General features: G+C 44.3%; 1 protein-coding gene across 1 annotated transcript in view; it reads left to right on the top strand.

Moving 5' to 3' along the window:
• The first annotated feature begins 8532 nt into the window (after positions 1 to 8532).
• Positions 8533 to 23449, top strand: part of LOC126473723 (cytochrome P450 6k1-like) — an 81330-nt gene continuing 66413 nt past the window's right edge. Inside the window, exon 1 of the mRNA XM_050100970.1 lies at positions 8533 to 8731. The gene's annotated coding sequence lies outside the window, so the exon portion shown is untranslated. The remainder of the gene's footprint in view (positions 8732 to 23449) is intronic.

Genomic DNA, 23449 nt, shown 5'->3' with positions numbered 1-23449 from the left:
GTTTCGCGATAATACAAAACGAGCTGCGATTCTGTGTACTTTTTCGATGTCATCTGTCAGTCCCACTTGATGCGGATCCCACACCGTACAGCAGTACTCCAGAATAGGGCGGACAAGCGTAGTTTAAGCAGTCTCTTTGGTAGACCTATTGCACCTTCTAAGTGTTCTGCCAATGAATCGCAGTCTTTGGTTTGCTCTACCCACGGTATTATCTATGTGATCGTTCCAATTTAGGTAATTTGTAATTGTAATCCCTAAGTATTTAGTTCAATTTACATCCCTCATATCTGTGTGACTTATCGCGTAATAGAAATTTAGCTGATTTCTTTTAGTACTCATGTGAATAACTTCACACTTTTCCTTATTCAGGGTCAATTGCCACTTTTCGCACCATACAGATATCTTATCTAAATCATTTTGCAAGTCGTTTTGATCATCTGATGACTTTACAAGACGGTAAATGACAGCGTCATCTGCAAACAATCTAAGACGGCTACTCAGATTGTCTCCTATGTCGTTAATATAGATCAGGAACAATAGAGGGCCTATAACACTTCCTTGGGGAACTCCGGATGTTAATTCTGTTTTACTCGCTGACTTTCCGTCTGTTACTACGAATTGAGACCTTTCTGACAGGAAAGCAATGATGGAGGATTATAATTTATACTATGTATAGATACAAGCACATTAAACTCTAAAATGTCGGCTCAACCACCTATTTACAATGCCGAAAAGACTCAAATTTATGTGTATCGAATGTCAAGTCACTACCATCAAAACTATCATATTATAATATCTAAAACCGATAAAGACTATAATAAGAATAGTAAAATAGTATGGTCATCCCTCTGCAATGCTGTCCTCTTAAGATGTACCTCCACATCACTGGAAACTGACAGAACAGACTAAAATGAAATGGCGTCTGCTGACCTGCGTATTGGCAGCGCCTTACTAACAACGATCCGTGTGCCTGGCCCGTACATCTCCAAGAAAGCCACGCTCTGAAGACAAAAACTGACTTACGCTTTTATAGATGTAAGTGCTATCTGATGCCACTCACGATGAGCCATCTGGGACGTATTACATGAATAATTCGAGTGAAAGGAATGGAAAGAGTACTGGGTGGGAAAGGGATGGGAAGGAAATACGGGTTTCCGGCTGCACAAGGCACTGCAGCAAAGCAACGGCGAGAGTTGAAAATTTGTGGTAAACTAGTGTAGACTCCCCGTTAAATTTATTTTGGTATGAAATTTAGCCCAACTTTACCTACCATTCTATAAAAGTCTAGGTATTACCAAAACTATGTATTCACAAACTGTTATCCAGCTTACACTCGTATGCTAACCTTTGATTAAAAAGAACCTAATTTGAAGTGAACTGTAATGCAGCTTGCCTTCGTATTAAATGCGCAACAGAAATAAGGCAATTATCTGGTCCTAATCAAAATTTCCACTTATCTCTCGTCTTGACAACAATGTTGCAGATTTCTCGAAAGCACAACAGTAAACTGCAAGCAGGCAGCGACTAAGCTACGTTTCTGTTTCTAAATACATACCAGAACTGTTGTATGAGGTAATGCATAATGATAAACAGTGGGTTGGTGAGAGTAACTATTGTTACTGAATGGTATTCCAAGACAACGATTTTAGATGGAAGTATATAATCAAAAAAAGATAGTGTAAAAGTTCGCGTGACCTTCCCACACAACGTTTTTGTGAACAATACTATGCTTAACAAAGTGAACAGTGATTTAAAAAGAATACATTGTTAACAGATAATTTCTGTAAAAAAAAAACAAGTAACTTAATCAGTTAATATGTTATTAATATGTTACTGCATGCCTCAGGGAAGCGAAGCGGAGGAGGAGGGGGGGGGGGATGTATTTCTCTCAGCTCTGAGAAAGTTAACTGAGTGACAGTAATCAAAAATGGTTCAAATGGCTCTGAGCACTATGGGACTCAACTGCTGTGGTCATCAGTCCCCTAGAACTTAGAACTACTTAAACCTAACTAACCTAAGGACATCACACACATCCATGCCCGAGGCAGGATTCGAACCTGCGACCGTAGCGGTCGTGCGGTTCCAGACTGAAGCGCCTTTAACCGCGCGGCCACTCCGGCCGGCTAACAGTAATCATTCCGACAAATTAGATAGGCAGTGCTGCAGTCTTACCTCGTACTTCGTCTCTTTAAAATCAGTCACATTACTCAAAATACAGATTCCTTTCGCTTTCGTTGTATATATCATATTCATCCTTGCTCATTTCTTCAACTAACAGATACACTCCTGGAAATGGAAAAAAGAACACATTGACACCGGTGTGTCAGACCCATCATACTTGCTCCGGACACTGCGAGAGGGCTGTACAAGCAATGATCACACGCACGGCACAGCGGACACACCAGGAACCGCGGTGTTGGCCGTCGAATGGCGCTAGCTGCGCAGCATTTGTGCACCGCCGCCGTCAGTGTCAGCCAGTTTGCCGTGGCATACGGAGCTCCATCGCAGTCTTTAACACTGGTAGCATGCCGCGACAGCGTGGACGTGAACCGTATGTGCAGTTGACGGACTTTGAGCGAGGGCGTATAGTGGGCATGCGGGAGGCCGGGTGGACGTACCGCCGAATTGCTCAACACGTGGTGCGTGAGGTCTCCACAGTACATCGATGTTGTCGCCAGTGGTCGGCGGAAGGTGCACGTGCCCGTCGACCTGGGACCGGACCGCAGCGACGCACGGATGCACGCCAAGACCGTAGGATCCTACGCAGTGCCGTAGGGGACCGCACCGCCACTTCCCAGCAAATTAGGGACACTGTTGCTCCTGGGGTATCGGCGAGGACCATTCGCAACCGTCTCCATGAAGCTGGGCTACGGTCCCGCACACCGTTAGGCCGTCTTCTGCTCACGCCCCAACATCGTGCAGCCCGCCTCCAGTGGTGTCGCGACAGGCGTGAATGGAGGGACGAATGGAGACGTGTCGTCTTCAGCGATGAGAGTCGCTTCTGCCTTGGTGCCAATGATGGTCGTATGCGTGTTTGGCGCCGTGCAGGTGAGCGCCACAATCATGACTGCATACGACCGAGGCACACAGGGCCAACACATGGCATCATGGTGTGGGGAGCGATCTCCTACACTGGCCGTACACCACTGGTGATCGTCGAGGGGACACTGAATAGTGCACGGTACATCCAAACCGTCATCGAACCCATCGTTCTACCATTCCTAGACCGGCAAGGGAACTTGCTGTTCCAACAGGACAATGCACATCCGCATGTATCCCGTGCCACCCAACGTGCTCTAGAAGGTGTACGTCAACTACCCTGGCCAGCAAGATGTCCGGATCTGTCCCCCATTGAGCATGTTTGGGACTGGATGAAGCGTCGTCTCACGCGGTCTGCACGTCCAGCACGAACGCTGGTCCAACTGAGGCGCCAGGTGGAAATGGCATGGCAAGCCGTTCCACAGGACTACATCCAGCATCTCTACGATCGTCTCCATGGGAGAATAGCAGCCTGAATTGCTGCGAAAGGTGGATATACACTGTACTAGTGCCGACATTGTGCATGCCCTGTTGCCTGTGTCTATGTGCCTGTGGTTCTGTCAGTGTGATCATGTGATGTATCTGACCCCAGGAATGTGTCAATGAAGTTTCCCCTTCCTGGGACAATGAATTCACGGTGTTCTTATTTCAATTTCCAGGAGTGTACAATCACAAGTCCACACAGCTGCTACTAAATACGTCCATCACCTACCACAGTACAACTAATAAAGAATCACACTGCTCAGACGCAAAGACTATGCCACAGCAAGACAAAAGATTGTTTAACAGTAACATCACTTGCTCTGTCTCTAATGTGCACATCGGTGACATGCAAAAACCAAATGACATGACCACTTTACACTATGACTCGAAACCAGATGCTCCGCTTCTTTAGAAAGGTTGTCTTAACCACTTCGGTCATCCAGACACGCTTTCCATCAGACCCAAATACCGAGCTACCCGGCGCGCCGCACCACAACGACCCCCGCCCGTTAAACCCCTACTCACTGATTTCTGATTCCCTTAGGAGTTCGGAAGTTGGTGGTGCATCAGCTGTGAAACTTTTTCATCAAAGAGCACAGTATGTTACAATGAGGCGACAAATTTCATGGGATAGCGATATGCACATAAGCAGATGGCGGTAATATCGTGTACGCAAGGCACAAAAGGACAGAGCATTGTCGGAGTTGTCATTTGCACTCACATCTTTCATGGGGAAAGGTTCCTGACGTGATGATGGCCGCACGTGGATAATTAACAGACTTTGAACAAGGAATGGCAGTTGGGGCTAGACGAGTTGGACATTCCATTTCGGAAATCGTTAGGGAATTAAACATTCCAAGATCTACAGTGTCAAGACATGCTGAGAATATCAAATTTCAGACATTATCTCTCAGCACGGACAACGCGGTGACCGACGGCCTTCGATTAACGACCGAAAGCAGCAGCGTTTAAGTAGAGTTGTCAGTGCTAACAGACAAGCAACATTGAATGAAATAATGTGGAGCATACGACGAACGTATCTGTTCGGAGAGTACGGCGAAATCTGGCGTTGATGGGAAAGGGCAGCAGACGACCGATTCGGGTGCCGTCGCTAATAGCACGACGTCGCCTGCAGCGCCTCTCCTGGCCTCGTGACCATATCGGTTGGACCCTAGATGACTGGAAAACCGTGGCCTGGTCACATGAGTCCTGATTTCAGTTGGTAAGGGCAGACGGTATGATTGGAATGAGGCGCAGACCCACGAAGCTATGGACGCAAGATGTCAACAAGACACTGTGCAAGCTGGTGATGGCTCCATATGATGTGAGTTATGTTTACATGCAATAGACTGTGTCTCCTGGTCCAACTGAAACGATCATTGACTGGAAATGGCTGTGTTCGGCTACATCGAGACCATTTGCAGCCATCCATTTACTTTATGTTCCCAAACAAACATGAAATTTTTATGGATGACAGTGCGTCATGTCACCGAACCACAGCTGTTCGCGATTTGTTTGAGGAACATTCTCAACAATTAAAGAGAATGATTTGCCCATTCAGATCGTCAGACAGGATTCTATCGACCATTTATAGGACATAATCGGGAGGTCAGTTCGTGCACAAAATTCTGCATTGGCAACATTTTCGCCATTATTGACGGCTATAGAGGCAGCGTGGCTTAATATTTCTGCAGGGAACATACGACTTGTTGAATCCATGTCACGTATAGTTGCTGCATTACTCCAGGCAAATGTTGGACTGGCACGATATTAAGACACAACCCATCAAGAACATTTTTAAATCAAAGTGAAATGCTTGCGAATACGGTCAGCACTCTTAGACTCGCAGCATTACTAGTATTCTGAGAATTACCTACGTTAATAGCAAGCTGGAATGCAGCGGACGCATTTCTGCGAGAACTAAAATGCAGAGAACTGAGTTGATTTGTTACAAAGAGAGTCTTTGTAAAATCAAGGCATTGTTGTAAACCGCCATGGCGAAAATTTTTATCTCAGGGAAGTTTAAGTCATTAATACTAACGAATCACTGTTAGATTTATTCGAATTTATGTTGGGATTGTCTGAAGAATAAAACTGATTTATATCCAAAAAGGAACGTGTTGATGATTTTTTTTATCTAAACCTTAATTCCTTTTTACGAAGCACTGCGATGTCCTATAGATCGCCCGGATTAATGCATGGTAGCATGCACCTGCAGACATGGTCAATTTTATTTGGAAGAAGACTGTTGTTCTTTTCTGAGTGGATTAATGAACTCTTCTTGAGGACGTAGAATCCAATTTTCATTAACTACGCTATCATACCAATCGACGGATTCCGGGAGATTCATAGCGAGAGATTAATGAGTTTAACGAGGTTTCAGCTTTTGCCGAAAAGTTGCAGTTCCATCGACGAATCAACTTGTTTCTCCAGCAAGCTGTATAACCACTGTATTATTCAAAGTAGAGCAGAGAATTTTACCCGTTCAGGATACTAAACTGAAGAAGAAAAAATTATTACGGCAACTACAAGCATTCTGAATGTTCCAAGACTTCTTACGTCCCTGAACACAGTTGAATCCTTCGGCAGAGAACTTGAAGTATGAGTCTATATCTGGCAGTTAATACCTTTCGTGAGATTATTGTCGATCAGTATAAAGTTATTTCAAGTTAGCGTCCATTTCTTTACTTTCATTCCTTTTGAGAGGATGGTGTAGGTTGTATAACTAATGAAGGACACCAGCTGAACTGCAAAGAAAACAAAATTTAGGACACAACTTGACTATAAGAAGGGTCTGTTGAAATGACACATCCTGAAGCATCAAAGAATAGTCAGTTTGCTGAGAGAGGGAGGTGTTGGTGGAAAATCCTAGATGCGACCAAGGCTTCACTACAGCTAGAATGTTGAAATGAATGTAAGTTGTCTGTGCAGCGGTTCTAGATGCTTCAGTCCGGAACCGCGCTGCTGCTGTGGCCGCAGGTTCGAATCCTGCCTCGGGCATGGATGTGTGTGTTGTCCTTAGGTTAGTTAGGTTTAAGTAGTTCTAAGTCTAGGGCACTGGTGACCTCAGATGTTAAGTCCCATAGTGCTCAGAGCCATTTTTTTGTCTGTGCATAGGCTTCACTGCCGTAGTTTGTAGTAAATAGTTTTTCTGGGTCTGGTTCCGCGTCATGTTTGAAAGTAACTGTCAGTGAATAAAACCGATATTTCGGCCAGAGTCGCAGTCGAACTTCCTCCGTGTCTGCTCGTGGTTATACAGGGTGTTTCAAAAATGACCGGTATATTTGAAACGGCAATAAAAACTAAACGAGCAGCGACAGAAATACACCGTTTGTTGCAATATGCTTGGGACAACAGTACATTTTCAGGCAGACAAACTTTCGAAATTACAGTAGTTACAATTGTCAACAACAGATGGCGCTGCGGTCTGGGAACCTCTATAGTACGATATTTTCCACATATCCACCATGTGTAGCAATAATATGGCGTAGTCTCTGAATGAAATTACCCGAAACCTTTGACAACGTGTCTGGCGGAATGGCTTCACATGCAGATGAGATGTACTGCTTCAGCTGTTCAATTGTTTCTGGATTCTGGCGGTACACCTGGTCTTTCAAGTGTCCCCACAGAAAGAAGTCACAGGGGTTCATGTCTGGCGAATAGGGAGGCCTGCCACGCCGCCTCCTGCATGTTTCGGATAGCCCAAAGCAATCACACGATCATCGAAATATTCATTCAGGAAATTAAAGACGTCGGCCGTGCGATGTGGCCGGGCACCATCTTGCATAAACCACGAGGTGTTCGCAGTGTCGTCTAAGGCAGTTTGTACCGCCACAAATTCACGAAGAATGTCCAGATAGCGTGATGTAGTAATCGTTTCGGATCTGAAAAATGGGCCAATGATTCCTTTGGAAGAAATGGCGGCCCAGACCAGTACTTTTTGAAGATGCAGGGAAGATGGGACTGCAACATGGGGCTTTTTGGTTCCCCATATGCGCCAGTTCTGTTTATTGGAGAAGCCGTCCAGGTAAAAATAAGCTTCGTCAGTAAACCAAATGCTGCCCACATGCATATCACCGTCATCAATCCTGTGCACTATATCGTTAGCGAATGTCTCTCGTGCAGCAATGGTAGCGGCGCTGAGGGGTTGCCGCGTTTGAATTTTGTATGGATAGAGGTGTAAACTCTGGCGCATGAGACGATACGTGGACGTTGGCGTCACTTGGACCGCAGCTGCAACACGGCGAACGGAAACCCGAGGCCGCTGTTGGATCACCTGCTGCACTAGCTGCGCGTTGCCCTCTGTGGTTGCCGTACGCGGTCGCCCTACCTATCCAGCACGTTCATCCGTCACGTTCCCAGTCCGTTGAAATTTTTCAAACAGATCCTTTATTGTATCGCTTTTCGGTCCTTTGGTTACATTAAACCTCTGTTGAAAACTTCGTCTTGTTGCAACAACACTGTGTTCTAGGCGGTGGAATTCCAACACCAGAAAAATCCTCTGTTCTAAGGAATAAACCATGTTGTCTACACCACAGTTGCACGTTGTGAACAGCACACGCTTACAGCAGAAAGACGACGTACAGAATGGCGCACCCACAGACTGCGTTGTCTTCTATATCTTTCACAACACTTGCAGCGCCATCTGTTGTTGAAAATTGTAACTACTGTAATTTCGAAAGTTTGTCCGCCTGAAAATGTACTGTTGTCCCAAGCATATTGCAACACACGGTGTATTTCTATCGCTGCTCATTTAGCTTTTATTGCCGTTTCAAATATACCGGTCATTTTTGAAACACCCTGTAGGTTGCCATAGTTACACAGTGTCGAGGAGTCTTGCACTGGATAGAACTGCATCATGTCAGTCTCCAAGCTGAAGGCAGTAATAGTAATGACGCAACGAAATGTGAGATAATGCGTTTATCGCAGATTCTCCTCGTTGGCCAGAGATAACTTGTGTAGGAAGCTGACCTGGGTGCGCCGCCTTTATCTCAGTGTGCGTCTGACGCGTCACAGGCTGTGCTGCGTCCTCAGAGGCTTAAATACGGCGTCGTAGCGTCGCGGCTGCAGTTTCACCACACACCGGCTTCTGAAAGCTCCGGAAGCAGTTCGGGTCCTGACGAGTGCAGCCTACTAGCTACCTGTGGTAGAAGCTGCTTTCTTTCTGACTTTGCGTAGGGGCAAACACCGAGGAACCTTGGCGTTACAGGTCAGCAGTTTCTTTTATTGTCCATCACGCTTTATTGCAGTATATTACTTGTGTCGCCTGTGCTGCCTTTTTTATTCTGTTTACACCTTATTTTTATTAGTCTTCTGTCTGGTTTGATGCAGCTCGCCATTATTTTCTCTCCTTGGCAAACCTCCTCAGATATTTGTTGTACATTAATTTCTGGCATTTCCTACATTTGTTTTCCATCTTCGGGTACCCCTTATAATGTGGTAGCTATTCCCGAATGTCTCAAAACATATCCTATCATCCTCTCCCTTCTCAAAGTTTATTTTCCACATATATTCCGTTCCTCGTCAACTCCTCATTTTCCATCTAATTTTTCAGCACCCTTCTGCAACATCTCAGCTCAATCGCCTTATCTACATCTGTATCTACATACACACTCCACAAGCCACCGTACGGTACTTGGTGGAGGGTACCCTTTACTTTAATTTCTCGTATCTTATCTTCGTGGTCCTTACGCGAAATGTATGTTGGCTGCAGGCAGCTTCAAATGTATGTTGGCTGCAGGCAGCTTCAAATGCCTGTGCTCTATATTTTCTCAATAGGGTTCCTCGAAAAGAACGTTGCCTTCTTTCCAGGGATTCCCATCTGGGATCCCAAAGCATCTCTGTAACACTTGCGTGTTGTTCTAACCCACCGGCGTGTTATTCGGACCTAACGCTAACAAATCTTGCAGCCCGCCTCTGAATTGCTTCGACCTGGCGTGGAGTCCAAACACTCAAGCAGTACCCAAGAATAGGTCGCACCAGCATCTTACATGCCGTCTCCTTTACAGATGAACTACACTTTTCTAAAATTCTCCCAATACACCGTATTCGGCCACTCGCCTTCCGTTTCACACTTCTCACATCCATCTTCTTCGTTTCAAGTACAATAACTAAGATGCAAGATTGTTAAAATTTGCCGTATTATTGGCGAAGACCATCAGTGAGTTATTTTTAGCGACATAACAATAAGATCTTCACCCGTATTTACTGGCTCTTTCATATTGACCCGGTTTTAGTAATACAATACACCATCTTCGAGCCCGACTATGACTCTGGATGACCACGTTGATATCGGAACTCATCACCACACTTTTTGTAGAAAGTCCAGAAGACATCGCCGTCCGCAAAATTCCACATAACTTCTTTTCGTCGGTAGTGTGTATGGCGGCAGCACATCACCTCAACAATTGAGAACCGTAAGTGCCCAAGGAAAACCGTCACCGATTTTGAGATTGTTACATATACGCATGTACCTGACATTTGTTGAACTTATGGCGAACCAGCTTTATCTATACATGAACATTCACGAAAATCTGTCTCACCGAATTCTCGGATATTCATTTCTATATGGGCCCAGGGCACAAAGCATAATTTTGTTGCTCTGCAGTGCTCCATTGTTATCTGGGATTTACAACATAGTTTAGTGTTCACATCGTATACGATGTCCATACTTTACAATGTATCGTCAGTTTAATCTGTTCCTCAAGCCACAGAACGTCCTTGATGAAAATTATTATAACGAAGAATGTGAACTCTTGATATGGGTCATAATTGCATGTCTGGTCCATTTAGTGTCTCTTCTTTATGTTCTAATTCTAGCTTCACATTAATTACAAGCCTTACAACTAGACTATATACGGAAATTTTGTGAATTAACGTTGATAATAAATATATTTTTAAATATTAGTTACTTTTTCATAACATAATGCGGATACATTATTTTTTCATAGGATTTATAGCATGTTAAGCCCCGATTAAAAAAAGTTCAGACCTACGACACTGGTGTTTGGTCTACAAATCTGATTTTCATGGACAATAATTTTTGATCATTGTGCCTATTACGCTCTTTTAGACGTATGAGGATGGTCTGCTGTTTCACTGGAAGTCGGAATTTCAGTAAAATGACGTACAGTTGTTGTGCAAAATCATGGCTCTACAGACGTAATGAAAAGCTGTGTATGCGTTGTTACATCATAGTAATGCAAATTCAGATTTAGGTTCCATGGGGTTTTCCTAAATCTTGTGAAGTGAGAGTCCTCATTCTGAGCCAGTGTTCCTTCATTGATGACTTCGACGTTGAGGTGAAGTTCAACCCTGATTAATCTTCAGTCCCTCTTTTCGTCCCACGTTACAAACCAACGACGTAACCATTCAAGATCGCAGTAGATGTTCTCTTGCTGTGAAAGAACCTAGTAAACAAGATGATAGAGGGTGCAGTTCCGTATTCCGCCAGACCGCTCGTTACATAAAACACACTGGAAGCAATAGCGTTACTGAGGAATTAAATTATCGACTCCTTGAGCTCATAGTTGACGAAAGAAGGAAGATTCAGTTGGCTTTGTTTTTAAACTCTAATAACAGCCGTGTTTGTAGACTACATTATAGGAATTCAGATTTGCCTACTAAGCAAATAACTGTTGTTTATAAATGACATAATCACCATGTTATGTGATGTTCAAAAGTGTTATTTGCGAAAGCAGTTCCCTTTGCAGATGACAAGCTACAATTATACAATAATGTAAAGAGAGTTCAGCAGAACCAGTATTCCAGAAAATAAGAACTGAGTAAAAGCACCCAGTGACGGTGGTACAACAGTGCTGAAATCCCTTTGGACATTTGTAAATAACAGCTGTTTGCTTAATGGGCAGCCTGAATTCCTATAAACGGATCAGTCAGATTCGTCATTATTTTTGTTAACTGCGTACATCTAATCATGACAGACGTCTTCCAACTTCGTTGTTGTTGTTGTTGTGGTCTTCAGTCCTGAGACTGGTTTGATGCAGCTCTCCATGCTACTCTATCCTGTGCAAGCTTCTTCATCTCCCAGTACCTACTGCAACCTACATCCTTCTGAATCTGCTTAGTGTATTGATCTCTTGGTCTCCCTCTACGATTTTTACCCTCCACGGTGCCCTCCAATACTATATTAGTGATCCCTTGATGCCTCAGAACATGTCCTACCAACCGATCCCTTCTTCTAGTCAAGTTATGCCACAAATTTCTCTTCTCCTCAATTCTATTCAATACCTCCTCATTAGTTATGTGATCTACCCATCTAATCTTCCACATTCTTCTGTACTTTCAGAAACGACTTCCTGACACTTAAAACTATATTCGATGTTAACAAATTTCTCTTCTTCAGAATCGCTTTCCTTGCCATTGCCAGTCTACATTTTATATCCTCTCTACTTCGTCCATCATCAGTTATTTTGCTCCCCAAATAGCAAAACTCCTTTACTACTTTAAGTGTCTCATTTCCTAATCTAATACCCTCAGCATCACCCGACTTAACTCGACTACATTCCATTATCCTCGTTTTGCTTTTGTTGATGTTCATCTTATATCCTCCCTTCAAGACACCATCCATTCCGTTCAACTGCTCTTCCAAGCCCTTTGCTGTCTCTGACAGAATTACAATGTCATCGGCGAACCTCAAAGTTTTTATTTCTTCTCCATGGATTTTAATACCTACTCCAAATTTTTCTTTTGTTTCCTTTACTGCTTGCTCAATATAGAGATTGAATAACATCGGGGAGAGGCTACAACCGTGTCTCACTCCCTTCCCAACCACTGCTTCCCTTTCATGTCCCTCGACTCTTATAACTGCCATCTGGTTTCTGTACAAGTTGTAAATAGCCTTTCGCTCCCTGTATTTTACCCCTGCCACCTTTAGAATTTGAAAGAGAGTATTCCAGTCAACATTGTCAAAAGCTTTCTCTAAGTCTACAAATGCTAGAAACGTAGGTTTGCCTTTCCTTTTCCAACTTCGTTAAGGAATTATTTAACAGGATTTAGTACATTTTCAATAACGAAATAGGGCTCCTGAGACTGTAGGTGACGCTCCAGTTCCTATTTTAGTTCACAAATTGGCCACATTCACAGCAGGTGCGTATCTGGAATGCTGAAATGACATTGACTACCTTGAACAACTATAGCTGTTTAGCGTGACGGAACTATATTAACAGCCATGCATAATATCCCAACTGATGAATCTGTGAAAAGAATATGAAGGCAAAACATAAAGTTCTCTGAAGCTGAGACAAATATTTTTTCAAGGAGCGATCTGTTTCTTCTGAGAAGAATACAGAGATACTATAAATGATACATTCGTTTTCAAAGCTGTTTATTTTCCAAAGTATTACGTTTACAAATACACTATGTGATGAAAAGTATCCGAACACCTGGCTGAAAATTACTTACAAGTTCGTGGCGCCCTCCATCGGTAATGGTTGAATTCAATATGGTGTTGGCCCACCATTAGCCTTGATGACAACTTCCACTCTCGCAGGCATACGTTCAACCGAGTGCTGGAATGTTTCTTGGGGAATGGCAGCCCATTGTTCAGGGAGTGCTGCACTGAGGAGAGGTATCGATGACGGTCGGTGAGGCCTGGTACGAAGTCGGCGTTCCAAAACATTCAGATCGGGACTCTGTTCAGGCCAGTCCATTACAGGGACGTTATTGTCGCATAACCACTCCGCCACAGTTCGTGCATTACGAACAGGTGCTCGATCGTGTTGAAAGATGCAATCGCCATTCCCGAATTCCTCTTCAACAGTGAGAAGCCAAAAGGTGCTTGAAACATCACTTTAGGCCTTTGCTGTGATAGTGGCATGCAAAACAAAGGGTGCAAGCCCCCTCCATGAAAAACACGACTACACCATAACACCACCGCCTCCGAATTTTACTGTTGGCATTATACACGCTGGCAGATGGCGTTCACCGGGCATTCACCATATCCACACACTGCCATCGGATCGCCACATTGTGCACCGTGATTCGTCACTCCACACAACGTTCTTCCACTGTTTAATCGTCGAATGTTCACTCTCCTTACAGCAAGCTAGATGTCGTTTGGCATTTACCGGCGTGATGTGTGGCTCATGAGCAGCCACACGACTTTAACATTCAAGTTTTCTCGCCTCTCGTCTAGCTGTCATAGTACTTGCAGTGGGTCTTGATGCAGTTTGGAGTTCCTGTGTGGTGGTCTGGACAGATGTCTGCCTATAACACATTACAACCCTCCTCAACTGTTGACTCTCTATGTCAGTCAACAAACGTGGTCGGCCTGTACGCTTTTGTGCTGTGCGTGTCTCTTCACGTTTCCACTTCACTATCACAACGGAAACAGTGGACCTAGGGATGTTTAGGAGTGTGGAAATCTCACGTACAGACGTATGACACAAGTGACACCCAATCGTCTGACCACGTTCGAAGCCTGTGAGATCCGCGAAGTGCCCCATTCTGCTCTTTCACGATATGTAATGACTTTTGAGGTCCCTGATATGGGGTACCTGGCAGAATGTGGCAGAACAATGCACCTAATATGAAAAACGTTTGTTTTTGGGGGTGTCCGGATACTTTTGATCACATAGTATATGACTGATGCATGAATAGAACGGTAAACTTACTGAGTCTGTATCGTGCCCACTATTGGGCGTTACGATGTAGTGGCTTAAAAAAATGGCATCAGAGCAAGAAAAAAGCTTTTGTGTGTTGAAAATGTGAGATGTTTAACTGTTGCAACAGAGCAGTTTACTTTCAGGAGGAGTTATGGAAAAACGCCATATAAACAGAACGCTTTGTGTTCGTATCGACAGTTTAGGGGCACCGTTGTCTCTATAAACATATGGGGCACGGAACATCATCGTGAAACTGTGGCACATGAACGAGAATCGGCCGAAGGTTAATGTTTGCTGTGAAATGTCACAAACGAAGCTGTATGAGCCGATTTTCAATCAGAAGACTGTGACAGATACCACTTATCTTGATATGCTGCAGTTGTGGCTGTTTACACAACCGGCTGCCGAATCCTAGAATTTCAAAAAATGGCTCTGAGCACTATGGGACTCAACTTCTGAGGTCATTAGTCCCCTAGAACTTAGAACTAATTGAACCTAACTAACCTAAGGACATGAGCTATGGAAAGGACTTGCCTATTTCTTGGACGAGTGTCGTTTGAGTAGAGGGGCACTCATAGACAATTTGTGAAGTGCAAAATGCAGACACGGTGAGTTCAATTAATGCCTCGATCATATCTGCACATGTAATAGTTGGGAACATATGTAGCTATGAAAATGAATGAATCATTTATAATAGCTCTGAATCTGTGCACCTAAACAACGGTACCTCCGGTACTGAAATAAACATTTTACACGACACATTTTAAACACATTAACAGTAAAATGAGTTTCACACATTATCTGTAATTTCTTTTGAGATAGACCGATGCGGCGTATGTTTTTTTATCGCTCTTATCATTTTCGGCTTTCCCTTCCACTCCTGATAAAGACAGTGCTTGAAGTTTTTAGAGCGCTGTAGATAAGTAAAGCGTGCTTGTCGTACGAGGACAACACGAAAAAAATATCGAGTGCCAGTTACTTTCTAACTTTTATTTGGCTATCGTTAAACAGAACGATGTTCAAATGGTTCAAATGGCTCTGAGCACTATGGGACTTAACAGCTGGGGTCATCAGTCCCCTAGAACTTAGAACTACTTAAACCTAACTAACCTAAGGGCATCACACACATCCATGCCCGAGGCAGGATTCGAACCTGCGACCGTAGCAGTCGCGCGGTTCCGGACTGCGCGCCTAGAACCGCGAGACCACCGCGGCCGGCAGAACGATGTGTTTCCCTGTTTTAGCAATGCGTATCACGTATCTTCAATGGGTTCCTCGCAGTGCCTTTGAAATTACGGATAATTACTTATAGACACACGTGGCCAAACGTAAAAACATCCTCGCAGTCACTCATAGACAGGGGTAGTAGCAGTGCGAGCTCTTTCGGACTCCGCAACGAGGTCGCACGGTTCGCTTGCGGCAATGGTCGGTGGCTGTCGTGTTTATATTCCACCCAGCCGAACTTCGCGGCCAGCTGTACGCTTCGTATCCTCCTGTAAAGTGTTTTGTGGTTATGCAAGCGTTCGCCCGAAAGTCCTACCTTTCTTTCGGTTTTCCTTACGGTCAAGGAAAATCCAAGATTGCTAGTACAGACAGTTGGTTGGTAGAGATGATCAATTTATGAGAGCGATGACGAGACATTTCATCTACAGTACGATTATTTTTATTCATTTATTTATTTATTTTTTGTAAATTCTGCTTTCTTTAAAGTTATTAGCGATGAAATTTGCCCAAGATCTTTTGACACACAGAGAGTACGGATTCAGAAAGTATCGTTCTTGCAAAACACAACTACCGCTTTATTCACACGAAGTAATGAGTGCTGTGAACAAAGGAACTAAAATTGATTCCATATTTCTAGTTTTCCAGAAGGCTTTTGAATGGAATATTATTTCAGTTCTGTGAATGTATTCGTGATTTCCTCCATTCATAGTGACGAAAAAACATCGAATTAGTAATGTAGGGCAGTTCGTTTTGTGTAATCGCGAAATAGTGGAGAAAGTGGCATGGATTTGATAGGCGAGATGGAATAGCAATCATTAAAACAAGACGTATTTAGTTGCGGCGAGAGCTTTTCATGAAATTTAAATCGCCATCTTTCTCCACCGAATGCGAAAATATTTTTTTGCCGCCCTCCTGGATAGAAAAAATTATCATCGCAATAAAATAAGAGAAATCGGAATTTGCACGGAAAGGTGTTCGTTTCTCCTGCGCATTCTTCGAGAGTGGAACGGTAGAGAAATAGTCTGGAGATCGTTCAATGAACCCTCTGCCAAGCACTTAAGTGTGAATTACAGACAACTTTTGTGAACAATGATGTAGATGTAGATAAAAATTTATATTTAAATTGGGCATATAAGACTCTCTCATAGTTTCTGGTTTTTTTTCAACACCAGAGCATGCAGCGGAATAATTTATAACCAAGGTATATCTAGCTATAGTGCCTCGAAAAGAGCTATAATGACGAGGAAAATCAACAGCCCACGTTTACAATGAGCTGCTGCAACATCCACCTCACATAAAAGTCCCCAAGTTCTCGTCCGACTTGTGGGGCAGCGGGTAAAATGTATATAACTTTTAGTTGTCAGTTTATGTAGTTAGTGTTTGCAGTTCGCCGTCTTTCTCACTCGAGCCTGGCAACTATTTTTGAGGTCAGCCAGAAAGAGATGGAGAACATACTGACAATAGTTCCCAGTCTGCACGTCCACATTCTTGTCCAACCAACTGAAAGAAATGTTTCTATTCTCTTTCTGCTTATCGGGATCAGGACTGTGATAATAAATGAGGGTATAAAGTTCCAGTTCATACACATATTTAGTAAAGTATCTCATGCACAACATTTTGAAAGTCAAAATGCTCAACTAACAGTAAGTCTTTATATCCTAAACAGCATTGTTATCAGTTCAGAGGCGACCTCTACAGTACGTTCCCACCAAATTGTCTTTCGTCCTGACTACTAATACTCAAATAAATGTTCGAAATAAATACTCGCCACACAAGTGGAAGTAATAGCCACCACTTGCCACGCCAATTTGGAGAATTCACGGACGGCGCACTAACAGATACTTTAGCACAAATCTAAGCAAACCAGGATGGTGTACAGACCTCGCGAGTGCACTATCAGTTAGTACAGAAAATATGCATTTTGTCACAGTCCTTCTCTGATGTCATCCAAGGCAGAGCGCAATCCGGCGTTTGACAGACGCGGATCTTACAGTGGCTGTGTCCGAAGTGAACTTCTTCCTTTTTTTTTTTGTTTTCCTTTATTGCATTTCGATTCCCCCCGCGGAGGGGGCGGGCAGGGGGGGGGGGGGCGGGCTGACAGCAGCGTAATAGGTCGCTCTACAGCCTACAGAAAAGTTGAAAAACATAATGAGAATATAAACAAAACAATAAAAACAGGTGATAAAACAGTGACATTGTAAGACACTATAAACTGTCGGTATGTTGTGGAATTTAAAATATAAAAACACGTCGTTGGCGCTGTGGATGAAGACACACAGTAAGTAGACAGGCACAATTAAAAAAACACGGCGACAGTCTGGTTTCTGTTCGCATGAGATAAAAAACACAACTAGCAACAGTATGGTGGTTGTTCGCATCATTGACAGGGAACGCACAGCACTGAACATTAACTATAGAGGTGACACGGCACTATAGAGGTGACGCGGCTGCAGATGGGGGCAGAGCGGAGGACTCGGGAGGGGGGGATGGGAGAGAAAGGAGTCAGAGAGAGGGTAGATGGGTAAAAACAGGATAGAAAGGTGGGCGGGGGGGGGGGGGTAGAGAGAGCCCAGGAAAAGGACACAGGGAGGGAGGGGGAAGTGAGGATCAGAGTTGATAGGAGGGATAAATGGAAGGAGAGAGGGCATCATCTGGGAGGCGGAATTGATGGAAGGAGTTGAAGGTTGTAGAGCTGTAGAGGTGGACCTCTTCCTGCCTCTCGGACTGTACTTATATATGTGCCGCAGCAGACGGCCAAGGGAACATCTGCTGTCATCTGCCTTATGCACACAGCAGCAGTCCCTGAACGACCGCTTTCTCGGACACATAATCTGTAATATCAAAGTCATGAATTAATTTAGAATCTTCTTAATTGTCACCTGCATTCAAGTAAGTTGGTAGAAACAAAAGAAAAAGTTTCAGCTCGCTTGAATAAAAAATTTGCCTTCTAGAATTTATAGAGTGGGACTGACAGGAGATCATTACCTCTGAATTGTAACTTTAAAAGCCCATGTATTGACTGTTATTAATATTTTCGTCCTAAAATTTGTTGTAGCTCTATTACTTAATAAATTTTCTAGCATTAAAATTACAGGTACTTAATCTACTACAAATGGGTATGTTTTAGTTACAAATTTGGTTTTCATTAAATTACTCGAAAACTATTAGAGGTAGCTTAACGTGGTCTCTTAGTTTCTTATTTTTATTTTGAACTGAAGCATCATACATATTTTTACATTTCTAAGTCTAATATTTAGAGCCTTCAATTTTTCTTAAAAATGTGGATTCTGAAGATAATTTTTATTCTATCCTATTGAAACTTGCACCATTTATTTCTGGCATGCATTGGAACATTATGACCAAATTCTGGCTTTCTATCTTTATTATTTAGCGCCACTTATTTTTTCTTAAAACGGTATTTTTTATGAAAACTATTGATTTAATTACTTTAAGACTTGACATTTAAAATTTTATTACATTAAAGTATATGTTAACAAAATGTGATACAGAAATTTTGACTTTTAATTTTATAATTAATTACTGTGCAATATTTGCGCGCTTCGCGCAGACGCATTAAGGTGACGTGGCGCTAGTAGCAGTAAACTGGGGTAAGTCCCGGCACACTCGCCCGCCTCTGTTACGCTTCAGACTGATCGCTGACCAGGGAAAACGTGCTTCACGCGGGGCTGCCATCTTCCGTGCGCTCCGTCTGGTACGATGCAGTTACGGAAACGATCTCGAAAAAGCGGAAAAGATACAGGATCAATCACACGCCTGGCTCACTTTGCGACTACTGCCTCGTTAATGAGTCAACGGCATTTAGGATTCCGTCGCCGCATGGAACTGGACAGGGAAGGGACTGGTGCCATGAACCGCACGGCACCGTATATAATTGAAATAGCGTGCATTTTAAAGCAGAGTTTTCGATATTTCATGAAATGAAAAAAATCTAAAAGGCAGAATGAAAGTAAAGAAACAAGAAGAAGCAGCACTGCACTTTGACTAAAACATGAAGTAACTGCTCTAGTGGAAACATACACTCCTGGAAATTGAAAAAAGAACACATTGACACCGGTGTGTCAGACCCACCATACTTGCTCCGGACACTGCGCGAGGGCTGTACAAGCAATGATCACACGCACGGCACAGCGGACACACCAGGAACCGCGGTGTTGGCCGTCGAATGGCGCTAGCTGCGCAGCATTTGTGCACCGCCGCCGTCAGTGTCAGCCAGTTTGCCGTGGCATACGGAGCTCCATCGCAGTCTTTAACACTGGTAGCATGCCGCGACAGCGTGGACGTGAACCGTATGTGCAGTTGACAAACTTTGAGCGAGGGCGTATAGTGGGCATGCGGGAGGCTGGGTGGACGTACCGCCGAATTGCTCAACACGTCGGGCGTGAGGTCTCCACAGTACATCGATGTTGTCGCCAGTGGTCGGCGGAAGGTGCACGTGCCCGTCGACCTGGGACCGGACCGCAGTGACGCACCGATGCACGCCAAGACCGTAGGATCCTACGCAGTGCCGTAGGGGACCGCACCGCCACTTCCCAGCAAATTAGGGACACTGTTGCTCCTGAGGTATCGGCGAGGACCATTCGCAACCGTCTCCATGAAGCTGGGCTACGGTCCCACACACCGTTAGGCCGTCTTCCGCTCACACCCCAACATCGTGCAGCCCGCCTCCAGTGGTGTCGCGACAGGCGTGAATGGAGGGACGAATGGAGACGTGTCGTCTTCAGCGATGAGAGTCGCTTCTGCCTTGGTGCCAATGATGGTCGTATGCGTGTTTGGCGCCGTGCAGGTGAGCGCCACAATCAGGACTGCATACGACCGAGGCACACAGGGCCAACACCCGGCATCATCTACATCTACATCTACATCTATACTCCGCGAGCCACCTTACGGTGTGTGGCGGAGGGTACTTATTGTACCACTATCTGATCCCCCCTTCCCTGTTCCATTCACGAATTGTGCGTGGAAAGAACGACTGCTTGTAAGTCTCCGTATTTGCTCTAATTTCTCGGATCTTTTCGTTGTGATCATTACGCGAGATATATGTGGGCGGTAGTAATATGTTGCCCATCTCTTCCCGGAATGTGCTCTCTCGTAATTTCGATAATAAACCTCTCCGTATTGCGTAACGCCTTTCTTGAAGTGTCCGCCACTGGAGCTTGTTCAGCATCTCCGTAACGCTCTCGCGCTGACTAAATGTCCCCATGACGAATCGCGCTGCTTTTCGCTGGATCATGTCTATCTCTTCTATTAATCCAACCTGGTAAGGGTCCCATACTGATGAGCAATACTCAAGAATCGGACGAACAAGCGTTTTGTAAGCTACTTCTTTCGTCGATGAGTCACATTTTCTTAGAATTCTTCCTATGAATCTCAACCTGGCGCCTGCTTTTCCCACTATTTGTTTTATGTGATCATTCCACTTCAGATCGCTCCGGATAGTAACTCCTAAGTATTTTACGGTCGTTACCGCTTCCAATGATTTACCACCTATGGCATAATCGTACTGGAATGGATTTCTGCCCCTATGTATGCGCATTATATTACATTTATCTACGTTTAGGGAAAGCTGCCAGCTGTCGCACCATGCATTAATCCTCTGCAGGTCCTCCTGGAGTACGTACGAGTCTTCTGATGTTGCTACTTTCTTGTAGACAACCGTGTCATCTGCAAATAGCCTCACGGAGCTACCGATGTTGTCAACTAAGTCATTTATGTATATTGTAAACAATAAAGGTCCTATCACGCTCCCCTGCGGTACTCCCGAAATTACCTCTACATCTGCAGATTTTGAACCGTTAAGAATGACATGTTGTGTTCTTTCTTCTAGGAAATCCTGAATCCAATCACAAACCTGGTCCGATATTCCGTAAGCTCGTATTTTTTTCACTAAACGTAAGTGCGGAACCGTATCAAATGCCTTCCTGAAGTCCAGGAATACGGCATCAATCTGCTCGCCAGTGTCTACGGCACTGTGAATTTCTTGGGCAAATAGGGCGAGCTGAGTTTCACATGATCTCTGTTTGCGGAATCCATGTTGGTTGTGATGAAGGAGATTTGTATTATCTAAGAACGTCATAATACGAGAACACAAAACATGTTCCATTATTCTACAACAGATTGACGTAAGCGAAATAGGCCTATAATTATTCGCATCTGATTTATGACCCTTCTTGAAAATGGGAACGACCTGCGCTTTCTTCCAGTCGCTAGGTACTTTACGTTCTTCCAGCGATCTACGATAAATTGCTGATAGAAAGGGGGCTAGTTCTTTAGCATAATCACTGTAGAATCTTAAGGGTATCTCGTCTGGTCCGGATGCTTTTCCGCTACTAAGTGATAGCAGTTGTTTTTCAATTCCGATATCGTTTATTTCAATATTTTCCATTTTGGCGTCCGTGCGACGGCTGAAGTCAGGGACCGTGTTACGATTTTCCGCAGTGAAACAGTTTCGGAACACTGAATTCAGTATTTCTGCCTTTCTTCGGTCGTCCTCTGTTTCGGTGCCATCGTGGTCAACGAGTGACTGAATAGGGGATTTAGATCCGCTTACCGATTTTACATATGACATGGTGTGGGGAGCGATCTCCTACACTGGCCGTACACCACTGGTGATCGTCGAGGGGACACTGAATAGTGCACGGTACATCCAAACCGTCATCGAGCCCATCGTTCTACCATTCCTAGACCGGCAAGGGAACTTGCTGTTCCAACAGGACAATGCACGTCCGCATGTATCCCGTGCCACCCAACGTGCTCTAGAAGGTGTAAGTCAACTACCCTGGCCAGCAAGATCTCCGGATCTGTCCCCCATTGAGCATGTTTGGGACTGGATGAAGCGTCGTCTCACGCGGTCTGCACGTCCAGCACGAACGCTGGTCCAACTGAGGCGCCAGGTGGAAATGGCATGGCAAGCCGTTCTACAGGACTACATCTAGCATCTCTACGATCGTCTCCATGGGAGAATAGCAGCCTGCATTGCTGCGAAAGGTGGATATACACTGTACTAATGCCGACATTGTGCATGCTCTGTTGCCTGTGTCTATGTGCCTGTGGTTCTGACAGTGTGATCATGTGATGTATCTGACCCCAGGAAAGTGTCAATAAAGTTTCCCCTTCCTGGGACAATGAATTCACGGTGTTCTTATTTCAATTTCCAGGAGTGTATTTGGGTGACAGAAACATTAGATGTAGGATATCCGTCTACGTTTAGAGGTCCGTTGGATTGTAACTGTAGAGATGAGAGTTTATTTTTGGGTGGATTGAGGGGAGGCCGGCCGTTGGTGGCCTAGCGGTCCTAGGCGCTTCAATCTGGAACCGTGCGACCGCTACGGTCGCAGGTTCGAATCCTGCCTCGGGTATGGATGTGTGTGATGTCGTTAGGTTAGTTAAGTTTAAGTAGTTCTAAGTTCTAGGGGACTGATGACCTCAGATGTTAAGTCCCATAGTGCTCAGAGCCATTTTGAGCCATTGAAGGGAGACAGAAAAGAAGTGGGAGACTTACCTATGAGGAAGACAGTAGAATGAAGAGGAGAGTGGTAGCGTAAGATGGAAATAGAAGGGGTAGGCTTGATGAAGTGTGAGAGAGGTGGGTTCAAAAATGTTTCAGATGTCTCTGAGCACAATGGGACTTAACATCTGAGGCCATCAGGACCCAAGATCTTACAAGGGAACCTCCCCATCGCACCCCCCTCAGATTTAGTTACAAGTTGGCACAGTGGATAGGCCTTGAAAAAGTGAATACAGATCAATCGAGAAAACAGGAAGAAGTTGTGTGGAACTATGAAAAAAATAAGCAAAATATACAAACTGAGTAGTCCATGCGAAAGATAGGCAGCATAAAGGATAATGTGAGCTCAGGAGTGCCGTGGTCCCGTGGTTAGCGTGAGCAGTTGCGGAACGAGAGGTCCTTGGTTCAAGTCTTCCCTCGAGTGAAAAGTTTACTTTCTTTATTTTCGCAAAGTTATGATCTGTCCGTTCGTTCATTGACGTCTCTGTTCACTGTAATAAATTTAGTGTCTGTGTTTTGCGACCGCACCGCAAAACCGTTCGATTAGTAGACGAAA

The sequence above is a fragment of the Schistocerca serialis genome, chromosome 4 (assembly GCF_023864345.2).
Source record: "Schistocerca serialis cubense isolate TAMUIC-IGC-003099 chromosome 4, iqSchSeri2.2, whole genome shotgun sequence".
NCBI lineage: Eukaryota > Metazoa > Arthropoda > Insecta > Orthoptera > Acrididae > Schistocerca > Schistocerca serialis.
This window is presented reverse-complemented; position numbering and strand designations above follow the sequence as displayed.